A 12,887-nucleotide genomic window follows, 5' to 3' on the forward strand; every position below is an offset into this window, starting at 1 on the left:
TTGTTTTTCTACCTTTCTTCCAGCTTTGCGATCGATTCCAGACTTTTTGCCGTACAGTGACTACTGGTTATCGACTGCACGTTGGGTGTTTTTTCATGGAGTTGACCGGTTTTCATCGGTGCCCATCACCATGTCCATCACGGATCTGCATGAGGTTTGCATCCTCTGCCTGGGGGTGTGCTATCTGTGTGATCAGTTGACCCCCAAAGTGCATCGGGTGAGCTTCGATAAACGGAGAAACGTTTCGGGGCCCCAAAATCTACTCCTCCTACACCTGCATGGGATTCATCACCAAGAGGTCGTGGGAAGCCCCTTGACATGCTTCCCCTGGCTGTTCCTCTAGCCAGTACCTCCAAGGATCACAGGGACGGTGACAGATCATTGATTTCCCTGCTGTCCCGAACATTGGATCTTCCACTTCCTCAGTGCCAGGGAAAGACCAGGCCGAGCATCGAGAGAGATCCTGAAAGCATCGCTACCAGTTGCCGTCATCACATGGCTCCAGTTCCAGAGCGGCATCAGCAACTGCCGGGCCTCCACCGAAGTGACAATGGCCATCAGATGCCCCATTTTACGATGTCTCCGGTAATCCTAGGTGTTCTCCACTGATACCAGTGCTGGACACCATGTCGGAGACCCGAGGAAGAGCCTGTGACTCTTGCCCCTCTCCCTCAGTCCTGGCCACTCCGGACTTTCAGGAGGAGTTGGACTGGAGGGTGTAGTCCGCAGTGCTTAAGCCTCTCCAGAATGTTGAGCTGCTGGTGCCACCAGCCCCCATACTGGTGCCCGAGCCTCTGCCATCGATGTTAGCACTCTTGCTGGAGCATCTGGACATCATCCTGGGCACTCTTCCGACACAGCCAGTGCCCGAGGGGACCCTCTGTTCCCCAGCAGCCACTGATGCCCACCACCGGAGCAATCTCGATTCTCGGGTCCAAGGAGGAGGAAGATACGGCCTGTACCATGTTTCCTAGTCCACAGTTCTCCAAGTCCTTGCCGGGTCCTTCCAGCTTCCCACGACCTTTCTGTCCTCTCAATGCCAGGGGAACCATCGATTGGTGGCCCGCATTGCTGCCTACCAGCTCTATATGACCCAATACAACTGCAATCTCTGGAAATGGGTCCAGGACTTCGCAGAGGGCCTACCTCAACAACAGCAGAAGGCCCTCTCGGCCATTGTCCTGCTGGGTCTTGAGGCTGGGAAGTACAAAGTGCGTTCCACCTATGATTATTCGAGACTGTGGCCCACATAGCTGCAGTTGGCATCTGTGCTAGGAGAATGGCATGACTCAAAGCCTCTGACCTCCAGCCGGAGGTCCAAGACAGGCTAGCCGATCTCCCCTGCACAGGTGAAAACCTCTTCGGGGATAAAGTCCAGGACCATCATGACACCCTTCAACAGCTTTTCGGTAGCACTTCTGACACCTTGTTCTCGGAAAGTAAGTCCTCTAGGCTAGGATCCCAGAAGCCCTTTTACAGGCAGAGGAAATATTATCCTCCAGCCTCCAGGGCTCGCACGCCTTGCACCAGCTCCAGGGGCCTCCCTCGCCAGCAGCGAGTGCCTAGACCCCAGCCAGCACCCCAGCAAGCCCTGGCCAAGGGCTTTTGACCGGCAGCGAGGGAGCAGAAGTCAGTTGACCATACCCCTGATGGATTCCCCGGTCGGAGGCAGGTTCTTGAGCTTCGCCCATCGCTGGGAAGAGATCACATATGACTGATGGTACCCCTGACGGATGATAATGAGGACCCATCTAAACTTCAGTCGGCTCCCAGAGACTCCCATGTCCATGTAGGGTTCGTCAGCCCACCAGGTCATACTTCAGTTAGAACTCGCTGCCCTCCTTGTGGCGGGCATGGTAGAACTGGTCCCTCACCTTCAGTGGGGCTGCAGATTCTATTTGAGATATTTCCTCATTCCAAAAAAGAATGGGGGCTTGCACCCCATTCTTGACTTCCGGGCAATGAACACATTTCTCATAAGAGAAAAGTTCAAGATGGTCTCTCTGGGCATGCTGCTCCCGCTCTTCAGAAGAGGAGACTGGCTTTGCTCTCTCGATCTCAAGGAGGCTTATGCGCACATTAGTATCTTCTCCAGCCACCGGAAATACCTCCGCTTCATGGTGGGGAAAGCACATTACCAGTACAAAGTGCTGCCCTTCGGGCTGGCATCGGTCCCCCACATTTTTACCAAATGCTTAGTGGTGGTGACCGCCTACCTCAGGTGTCGCTCGGTGCATGTGTTCCCCTACCTGCACGACCGGTTGCTCAGGAGTCTTGCATGCTCTGGTCCTTATGGTGCAGACACTGCAGGGCATTGGGGTTTATCAGCTTCCCCAAGTCTCATCTCTGCTTATCTCCTCAGCTGGACTTCATAGGCGCCAGACTGGACACGGCACAGGCAAAAGCTTTTTTTCCCTGGGACTGAGCAATTGCCCTTGCCTCACTGGCTACCCTTATCCAGAACAGCCAGAAGGTACCAGCCCACCTTCTGCTCTGCCTGCTGGGCCACATGGCAGCCTCTGTCCATGTGACTCCTCTGGCTCATCTCTGCATGAGGAGGGCCCAGTGGACCTTGTGGTCCCAGTGGCGACAGGCTTCCCAGGATCTCAAGGCTCCTGTCACAATCACGGACCCTCTGTGAGTGTCTCTATCCTGGTGGGAAGATCTTTATAATCTGGAAAAAGGACTTCCCTTCCAAACTTCTCCACCCCAGGCGATTCTCATCATTGATGTTTCCCCTCAGGGCTGGGGAGTCCATGGGAATGGTATCCACACGCAAGGTCTCTGGACTGCCTCCAGAGCTCGCAGTCAGATAAACTTCCTGGAGCTTCAGGCAATCTAGTATACCTTGAGGGCATTCAGTTGTCGTCCAAGGAAGTACTGATTCGGATGGACAACCAAGTTGTGATGTGGTATATTAACAAGCAGGGGAGGCATGGGCTCATTCCTGCTGTCCCTGGAGGCAGCACAAGTGTGGACTTGGGCCCTCTCACAGGAGATGTGTCTGTGTGCCACATACCTGCCGGGTCGTCTGAATGTCCTGGCGGATCGCTTAAGCTGCTCCTTTCAGCCTCACGAGTGGTCCCTCCACCTAGGGTTGGCAGCCGAGCTGATTCGCTGCTGGGGAACACCGGATGTGGACCTCTTCGCCTCCCCTCACAACTACAAGGTGAGCAAGTTCTGCTCCCTGTTGTTGGGGGACGGACATCCAGCCTGTGATGCTTTCTCCCTCCACTGGGGGAGAGGCTTCCTATATGCGTACTCCCCCTCTGCCACTCCTGTTGAGGATGTTGCTGAAGCTTCAACGGGACGGCGGGACCATGATCCTGGTGGCGCCCTTCTGGCCACGTCAAGTCTGGTTCCCGCTTCTGCAGGACTTGTCGGTGAGGGCCTCTGTCTGGCTGGGGATGGCACCTGATCTAATCTCTCAGAATCAGGGCACCCTGCACTATCTGAACCTCCGGGCGTTGGCCCTGATGGCTTGGATATTGAGCGCCTAGTCCTTCAGCCTCTGGTACACTCAGATTGCGGCTCCTAGGTACTGGTGGTGTCCCGAAAACCCTCCCCAGAAAGTCCGACAGCTTGAAGTGGAAAAGATTTTCCATCTGGTGTGCGGAGCATGGCTTGGATCCCTTCTTCTGCCCCCTCCCTCAGTTGTTGGACTATCTGTGGCACCTCTCTGAGTCTGGGCTTCAAACCAGCTTGGACAGGGTCCACCTGAGTGCTGTCAGTGCGTACCATTGAGGTGTTGCTGGCACGCCGGTTTCCGCGCAAGCTTTGGTAGGCCGGTTCATGCGGGGCCTCCTCCAGCTGAAACCCCCTCTTCGGCCCCCTGTCACAGCCTGAGACCTCAACGTTGTCCTGGTATGGCTCATATGATCTCCTTTTGAACCGCTGCGGTCTTGCGACCTGAAGTTCCTCACCCGGAAAGTTTTGTTCCTGGTGGCGATTACTTCAGCTCGTAGGGTCAGTGAGCTTCAAGCTCTGGTGGCCTACCCACCATACACACAGTTCTTCCATAATCGTGTGGTGTTGCGTATGCATCCGAAGTTCCTGCCCAAGGTGGTACCAGATTTCCACCTTAATCAGTCCATCGTGTTACCCACCTTCTTCTCCAGGATTCTTTCCCACTCGGGGGAACGAGCCCTTCATACCTTGGATTGCAAAAGGGCCTTGGCTTTCTTTCTGGATCGTACAGCCAGCCACAGACAGTCCACCCAGCTCTTCGTGTCTTTTGATTCCAACAGACTGGGAAGGGCAGTGGGTAAGCAGACCCTGTCGAGCTGGTTGGTGGATTGCATTGCCTTTTGCTATCAGCAAGGCAGGCCTCCCACTAGCCGCAGAGTAAAGGCTCACTCTCTGTTGGCCATGGTGGCATCGGTAGCTCATTTGCAAATAGTCCCCATAGCAGAGATTTGTCAGGCTGCAACCTGGAGTTCTCTTTGCACGTTTGCAGCTCATTATTGTTTGGACAAGGACGGGTGTCAGGACAGTGCCTTTGGTCAATCCGTCTTCTGCAACCTGTTTCAGTCCTGAACCCAGCTTTTTCCTTCCTTCCCATGGCACCGCAGTTGTTGTTGTGCCCGTTGGCACCTTGGTTGGTCACTGTGGTCCCCCTAGGGTGGCCAGGGACAGTCTGGAGCTTGGTACTCACCCACATGTGAGGACTACCGTCCTGCTTGTCCTAGGAAAAAGCGCAGTTGCAGCAGGATGTTAGTCCTCAGGAATCCCGCCCGCCTCCCCATGGAATTGGGTTCTCCTTTCGGTTTGTTGGTTTTTTTCGCTCGTATTTTTTCATCTATGAGACTGAAGGGGGGGACCTTGCGTGGACGCGTGGATAGAAGCATGCTGGGCATGCTCAGTACGCTGGTCAAAGCTTCTAGAAACTTTGACAAAAGTTTTCTGTGCCGGGCTCCATCGGATGATGTCACCTACATATGAGGACTAACATCCTGCTGTACTAGGAGAACACCTGTTACAGGTAAGCAACTGCTCTTTTTCTTCATTCAGATCCCTTTTCCATTTCTTGAAAAATGTTCTTTTAGCTATTATAACCACTCTCACCTCACCTTTTAACCATGCCGGTAGTTATTTTTAGCCTTTCTTCCTCTTTTCTAATGTATGGAGTACATCTGGCCTGGGTTTCCAAGATGATATTTTTGAACAAGGTCCATGCCTGATGTAAACTCTTAACCTTTGCAATTGCTCTTTCAGTTTTTCCCTAACCATTTTCCTCATTTTATCATAGACACCCTTTTGAAAGTTAAATACTGTCGCAGTAGATTTCTTTAGTGTCCTCCCTCCAGTTAAGTCAAATTTGATCATGTTATCAAATGGCTCCAGCACTGTTACCTTTTGCACCAAATCCTGTGTTCCACAAAGGACTAGGTCTAAAATAGTTTCTCCTCTTGTTGATTCTTGTATCAGCTGCTCCATGAAGCAGGCATTTATTTTATCTAGGAATTTTACCTCTAGCATGTCCTGATGTAATATTCACCCAGTGAATACTGGGGTAATTTAAATCACCCATTATTGTGCTGCTGATTTTGTTAGCTTTCCTCATTTCTTTTAGCATTTTAACTTTCTCTTCATTCTGGCCAGGTGGATGGTAATACACCTGTACTGCTGTTTTATTCTTCTTTCCACCTGGAGAGAGACTACAGTCATTGGAAGGACAGGAAGTGATGCAATTCGGCTTCCTGTTGACTGCTGGTCTGTAACTCTATATTGCTCCTGATTGGAGTTAACAGAAAGGAAGCAGACAGGAAGAAAATCCAGTTTTTTTTCGTAGCTAGAGAGAAGCCAAATTACTTTTGGAAACATTTCAATAAAATATTAATTTTAGTGTTTTTAAAAAGTATATTGTAGTGAATTTAGAGGTTTTGAAAATGTCTGTATTGACATCACTGGAACTTAGTTTTCTCTCTAATAACAGGGCTTCATTTGTAGACAAAATGTGTAAATGTGGAGGTGGGGTGGGCAAGATGGGCAGGGCCAGGGTCAGGTGTGACCTGTGCAAAGGGATGGGGCCAGAACCAGGTGTGAGCTCTTATACACACACACACACACACACACACACACACACACACACACACATCCAAATCAAAGTCATGTGGCTGCCCTTGTCTCAGCATATGCGACTCCAAAACACTCTGATCTTATGTGCTTCCTGCAAGGGCTGAGGGCTTGTATGGTTTTATCCCCAATATACCAGACATGAGACTCAGATGTTTATTATGGTAAATAAATGATAGCCAATCACAATATGTGTCTGGGAAGGAAAAGCTGGAGGCTCAGCAAATCGCTGAACACCCTAGGCTCATCCTTGCCTATGTCACAATCTTACAAGGCTTATATACATTTTTTCCTGATTTCCTTTGCCAGGGATTGATCATTTCTAAATGCGTCTTTCTGGCCTAGCTTACTTTCCCTAGACCACCTGTACCCAAACATTCATTTTCTTTTGTGTCCAAATGTTTGTTCTTCTTTACTATCTCCTCATGGCTTGTAGGAAGACATCTGTCATCTCTTATCAATGTCTGTACTTTCCTTTGTAGTTGGTTTCCACACAGACAAAACATGTATCCTATGTGGACCATTCCCATGTGCTTCACCTTTTGCTGATTTAGCATACATCCTGCATCTGTCCTTACTGCTCAATATATTGGCACTCAAGCTTAGTATGACAAAGTTCAGCAGTCAGCATTATACATTTCCCTCTTGAACCTTGGTGAACATATGACCAACCAAGTTTCACAAGCATTCTGGAGAGAGAAAAGGGCAGCATGAGAGACTGTGCAACAGGTACTGGAGGGCATTATCAGACATCTGGCAGCAGTAATAGAGCTTAGGCCACAACGGTGGAAAGAAAGGGAATCAATGCTATCCGCAACCACCCTCCTAACAGTGACTCCTGCCTAATGTAATGAGGGATATAACATAGGGCAAGAAATCCAAACCTTTAGTCCTTTGGTATCTCTGTGTTATTGGTCTTCACATGGTCCTCATCAATATCACCTAAGTTCCATCTAAGCTCAAGCACATCTGGAGTTTACCTGGCCCGGAAGTCTGGCCAATTTAAATCTTTAGCGAGCGCACCTATAAACAATCCATGAAACTATTGGTTCTGTTTTGTTTCTTCAGGGGAGCTAGAATATATAGACACTGCTGGTTCTGCTCTGCTTTCTCAGGTCCCAGAAAAAAGGTGACAGAACATCATTCTGGGTGGTTCTGCCAGAAATTACACCCTCAGTAATGGGCACAAAGGTTTGAATTAGCACAAGTTTGAAAATTGTGAACAATAGTGCCATTCATCAGTGCTATGGTTGAAGCCTTGACAATTGGCTCTACTGCTCACAAATTTCAAACTTGTGCTAATTCAAACCCTTTTTTGAGACTGCTCTGCAATGTCTGTTTCAGTATCACCCTTTCCACTTCTGTTCCCTGCAATAAAGTAGACGTGGGGGAGGGGGAGCAAGAGGAGGGACTGGATTAGGGAGCAGAGTGGCTGGTTTTCTTCTCTGTGTGCTCAAGGCTCAACTTTTGCTCTTCTCTTCCTGCTGGTGCTTGAAATGAGATGTGGAAGGGAAGGCTTGGAAAGGAAATGTAACTAATAGCCCTGATTGACGATTTCTAGAACCCAGTGATCGGTTGTGATTTGTGATCAAGCTTGGCTGAATGCCCTGATTCTCTCTCCCACAGCCGTGGGGGGTGGTGTCCCTGCTGGAATTAAAAAGAGGGTGGTGCCTTTGAAGCAGTGGAGGGTGGTTGACCTTGTTGACGTAGTGTGCGTGGTCTACCTCGATGTTGTTGTTTGTGTTGGGATGGTTTTCGAAGTGATTGAGCATAAGGAGGAGGCCTATAGGACGGATAGGTTCTGAATGGTCGTCTGTGGTATGGCGCTCTTCTAGCTGGTGTGAAGTATCGGCGGGAGAAGGTTCCATAAGTATTGGAAGATGTTAAGGCTTGAACCGCTACATTCTGCTCTTTTAATTGAGCCACAGTTTCTTGGAGTTGACTTCCAAAAAGGGCATCTCCTCGGCAGGGGAGGTTAGCTAACTTGTCATGGACATCTTCTCGTATAGCGCTAGCTCTGAGCCATGCCAAACGTCTGGCCACTATAGCAGGCGCTGAGGCTCTTGAAGACGTCTCGAAGCCCTCATATACTGTTCGCAGGAGGTGTCGAATGCCCTCCTCCATGTCTTGTACTGGTTGTGGTGGTGAAGTCGTAGGATCTGTGTCTGGAAGGAGTCATTTCAGCTGTTGTAACGATTCATACAGATATTGTACGATGTAGAACTGATGCTGATGTATTCGTGCCCCCAACATTGAGGATTGGAAGATCTTCTTTCCAAAGTTATCAAGATATTTATTATCTTTCCCTGGTGGTGTGTTTGAGTGCAATCTGGACTTTTTGGCCTGTTGCATGCCCAACTCCACTACTGTGGATGTGTGCGGTAGTTGAGGTGAGGAGTAGAATGTAGATTGCTGCATTCTGAATTTCATGTTGGTTTTTCTAGATACTGGGGTGATCGAGTATGGTGTTTCCCAGGATCTTTCAAGTACTGCATCTAAAACTAGATGTGATGGTAGCGCTGTTGGATCAGATGGGAGATCAAAGATCTTCAAGAGTCCCATGGTTTCTGATCTTGGATCCGTTTGTTTGTGGACTTCCACATTAAGGACTGAGCCCACCTTGTATATAAACTTGGGGTATGTAAGGTCCCCCAGTGGAGAGTAAGGCTCTTGGGGACCTTCTGGCGGGTCCGACGGATACCCTGTAGAGGAGCCTGGCGATGATGAAATTGAATCAGGTTGTTTCGGCAATGGAGGGGAGTTGGTAGGCCTAGATGTCGTAGGCTGGGCTGAATGCTGCGTTATCACTGAAGGCACCTTCTTAGGTGTAGGTTGTGGGAATAATGGTGATATGTCTGGTGAAGGCTGTGGTATCTGTGGACATTCTTCACCTGGACTGGCAGGAACCTGCACAGTGTTAGGGTAACCCAACTGTAGGGAGGCTAAGAAACCTGAAAAAGCCTGTGATAATTGGGCTATGGCTTGTTGCGTCCCTTCCGGTATCTGTGAGTGAATAGGAATTGGAGAAGGTTGATGGGGTGATGTGGAATTGCAGCCAATAATATGTCTGCACTCAGTGCAGTAGGCTGGTGCTTATATAGTTCCACAGGTTGTCCAATTCTTTGGCGCTTTGCAATGGTTCCTGTAGCTGAGGTAAGGCGCATTTCCTTCTGGAGACTGAAGAAAGGTCTGAAAAATTTTGACCTGAGGAAGAAGATGAAGGGGAATAGGAAGATACTTGTATCCACTCGTCCTCCGAATCCCAAGGGGATTCCAGTCTGTGAGTGTCCGGCATATGGAAGGATGTTCCTGATTCAGAGGGTGGAGTGTGCTCCTCTGGGCCGGATGGAACTGTTTGGCCCTGTGATGTGGAAAGCCTGGCCGCACTTCTTGGGGTCGAAGTATGTTGAGATGAAGTCTGAGTTAGCCTCGATTGAGGTGTTGTCACTAGACTGGGCTGCGTTGATGGTTGTGTAGGCAAATGCTTTGAAGATTTTGTAGAAGAATGTCTTGAATGCTTTACTGTTGAATGCTTTGAGGGGCATGTCGTTTGCGTCGGTTCCTGCGCCGGTATTTGCACCAGTTTGTGCATCGAGGTATGCGCCGGGGTATGCGTCGGAGCTTGCGTCGAACCATGATCCGGTGCTTCGAGCGATGCGTCGAAGGTTGCTCCGATCAACGCTTTTGGGGTTTTGAGGCGGTTGCGTCAACGGGTTTCTACAAAACCTGAGTCGACGACGCAGCTTCGGTCAGATCGACGCTTTGTGATGTCACGGTTTTCGGCCTCGACACATACGGGGACTCGTCAGAGTCCTGGTGGTGATGAACTGAGTTTTTTTGTGACTTACTTTTTTCACCTTTTGTGGGCCCATTTGCGAGGTGCCCGGTTCCAGTGACGTTGCCCGTCGAAGCGGAGGGGCATGCTGTGGCATCGGCCCCGGGGAGGAGTGGGCCTCCGAGGGGGGGGCATAGGAACCAGTGAGGGAAAGTTTTAATTTTTCAATTTTTGCTGCTCTTGGCATTGCGCCCGCGGTGACATACGCCCACAGTGTTGGCATTTCGACTGGTCGTGATCTGGGCCTAAGCACAGATAGCAGGCCTCATGTCCATCGGTAACGGACATTATTTTACCACAGATGCAGGGTTTAAAACCAGATGGTCAGGGCATGGTTATGGCTCAGAGTGGATTTGTGGTCTTCCGATCCGAAAAATTCTATAATATTTGTACTTTCTTTTAATTGCTGAGGAGAGTTGTAGCTCCGAGTGTGTTCCCGCTCGCGGAAAAGACAGACTGAGGAGAATCCGTCTTCCTGCGCGGGAACACACGCGCAGCCGCACAGAGTTAAGCTCTGTATAAGCTTTGAGAAGCTCCGCCTCCAAAACCAGACTGACGGTCCCATGACAGCATGGCTAATTCAGCCCTGCTATCGATGGGAAAACTTTATGGTCCCTCCCTCAGTCGAGTTTTCCTGAGATGATATATGCGGATCTCTCCCTCAGTAGAATGCCTCGGTCCAGTAGCTGGTTTTCCGGTGTGGATTTAGCTGTAGAGAGCGAAACATCTGAGAGGCTAGCAGATGTAGGAGCCGAGCGTGGAGGTGAAGGCATTTTTCCCCCTACCCTCCAGCCAGAGACAGACTCTGTACTCAGCTGGGACAGATAGAGTATAGTAAATATATAAAGAAAAAAAAAAGGGAAGATAATTTTAGGATTTCATTCCTATTCTGGTCTCCGAGCCTCGGCGTACCAATCTGACATCTGTTCCTACCTCCGGGGGAGCTTGGAGAGTTATGGCAGCTTGGAAAGTTGAGCAACCTTTTGGCTAGGTTCTGCTTTCAGGCTTTGCTCAGACACCGTGTGATAGGCTGTGGCGGTGTTCACGTGTTTTTCTAAACGCAAGTCTGCTGCAAAACAGTGTCTGACATCGATTTGTGCTTGCATGCCCGGGAGGGTGTTCAGGGAGAGTTGTCTTCGGCTGATTTTGCAGAGCCCGGCCCTTCCCAGCATGATGCTGGAATGGGACAGGAGGGGGATCTGCCAGAGGTTTTGCCTGGTTTTGGAGCTCTCCTAACTGGTTCATCAGTAGGAAAAGAGAACTCAGTGGGCGCAGGACCGACGCCCCCCACCCTGGTTTTGGTATGGATCCTTCTGCCCTTTCTTGGGTGGAATTTTTTCAAGGGCTGCAGTCCCTTCTTCAGGCACAGTCAGCATAGCCGGCCAAATGTAAGAGTTCAGGATCGCAGACTGCAGATCCCTGCACACCTGGTGCTGCGGATAAGTGTCGGAGTACGTCTAGACCTGCTACGGGTCACGCTGATAGGGACCCAGATGGCATGGTTGACTAAGGGAATTCTTACTCCCAGGAGGATTTAGTTTTTGGGTACTTGCCAGGTTTTTATGGCCTGGATAGGCCACTGTTGGAAACAGGATGCTGGGCTTGATGGACCCTTGGTCTGACCCAATATGGCATTTTCTTATGTTCTTATGTTCTTAGGATGGGAAATTCCTCTAGCATTGGAGCTGTATAGAACAAGGTTGCGTTTCTTTCATACAGATGAGTTGCTGGCTCTGATCTAGACACTCAAGATGCTGGGGGTGCCCGGGTGCTGATTCCATGTCTGAGCCAAAGAAGAATCCCATTTTAGTTTCTTTGTGTAAAACATCATGTTTCTTCCTCATTATGGATGCTATTCAAGAATTGATTGATCTCGAATGGGGCACCCCAGAAACTAATTTTAAAGGGGAATGAGCCTTGGAAGCTATGTAGCCCCTGGATCCGGCAGTGAAAGAGCAATTGCGCTTTCTGAAAGTGGATGCACTGGTATGTGCCATCACCAAGCGGACGACCAACCCTTTAGAAGAGGGAGTGGCATTGAAGGATATGCAGGATAGGAAAATTGAGGCTATCCTTAAGCAGGCCTTTGGGGCAGTGGCAATAAATTTGTAGATAGCCTCTCGCTGCTCCTTGGTGGCTCGCTCTTGCTTGCTTCTCTCTCAGGGCCTGGTTTGAATTTCAGGGCAGTGATGGGACAGACAGACGCCTTTTTGGCAGTTGCGAGCTGCGACCTGGTCCGCACTTGTGCCAGAGGAGTGGCTTCAGTGATAATGGGCAGGCATCAGCTATGGCTGGGGAATTGGTTAGCCTTTACAATTTCAAAGTCTAATCTTACAAAATTGCCTTTTAAAGGATCACTCATGTTTGGGAATGAATTGGCAAAAATGGTCAATAAGTGGGGCGAGTCCTAGGTTCCTCAGTTACCAGAGGATAAAAAAGCAGGTGCCTTGCTCATTCGGTGTGAGAGGTTGTGCTAGAGGTTTCAAACGTTTTCGACCCTACATAGGAGCGGCTTCTCAGAGGGCTAGACCTTTGGGTGTTATACCGGTCAACCAAGGAGGCCGACCAAGCTTACCCCTTCCGGCCACGGTCCGGCGCCCTCCAGATCCCCGGGACCTGCCGCGACATCGAAAGGCCTACCCCTGTGGCCGGGACACCGTCTCAGCAGAAGCCCCGCCCCTGATGTCCTCTAGACGTGCGCGGAGAAACCAGCCCCTTCCTTAAAGGGGTCAGCATGAGAAGGCCGTCCAACAACTACAGGTCTCCGCCCCCTTCCTGGAGGTATTTAAACACTTAGCTTCCTCTCTTAGTCGAGTTAGCAAGGATTGGACTTCCAGTCTAAGCTACTCTGCCGCTTCCTTGCTGCTGCTAGAAGCTCTCTCTGCCCTTTGGGGTAAATTTCTATCCTGGGTATCTGCTCCTCAGGGGCCCTTTGCTTTCTTTCAGGTGCCTATCAGGGATCAGGTATTCGCTCCTC

The 12,887-nt window shown here is 50.0% G+C and overlaps 1 protein-coding gene across 8 annotated transcripts in view; it reads left to right on the plus strand.

The window, feature by feature from the left end:
* PMS1 (PMS1 homolog 1, mismatch repair system component) overlaps positions 1-12,887 on the plus strand; it is a 302,687-nt gene that overhangs the window by 177,252 nt on the left and 112,548 nt on the right. The gene's annotated exons all lie outside the window — the stretch shown is intronic.

This window comes from Rhinatrema bivittatum, chromosome 6 (genome assembly GCF_901001135.1).
Source record: "Rhinatrema bivittatum chromosome 6, aRhiBiv1.1, whole genome shotgun sequence".
NCBI classification, from domain to species: Eukaryota; Metazoa; Chordata; class Amphibia; order Gymnophiona; family Rhinatrematidae; genus Rhinatrema; species Rhinatrema bivittatum.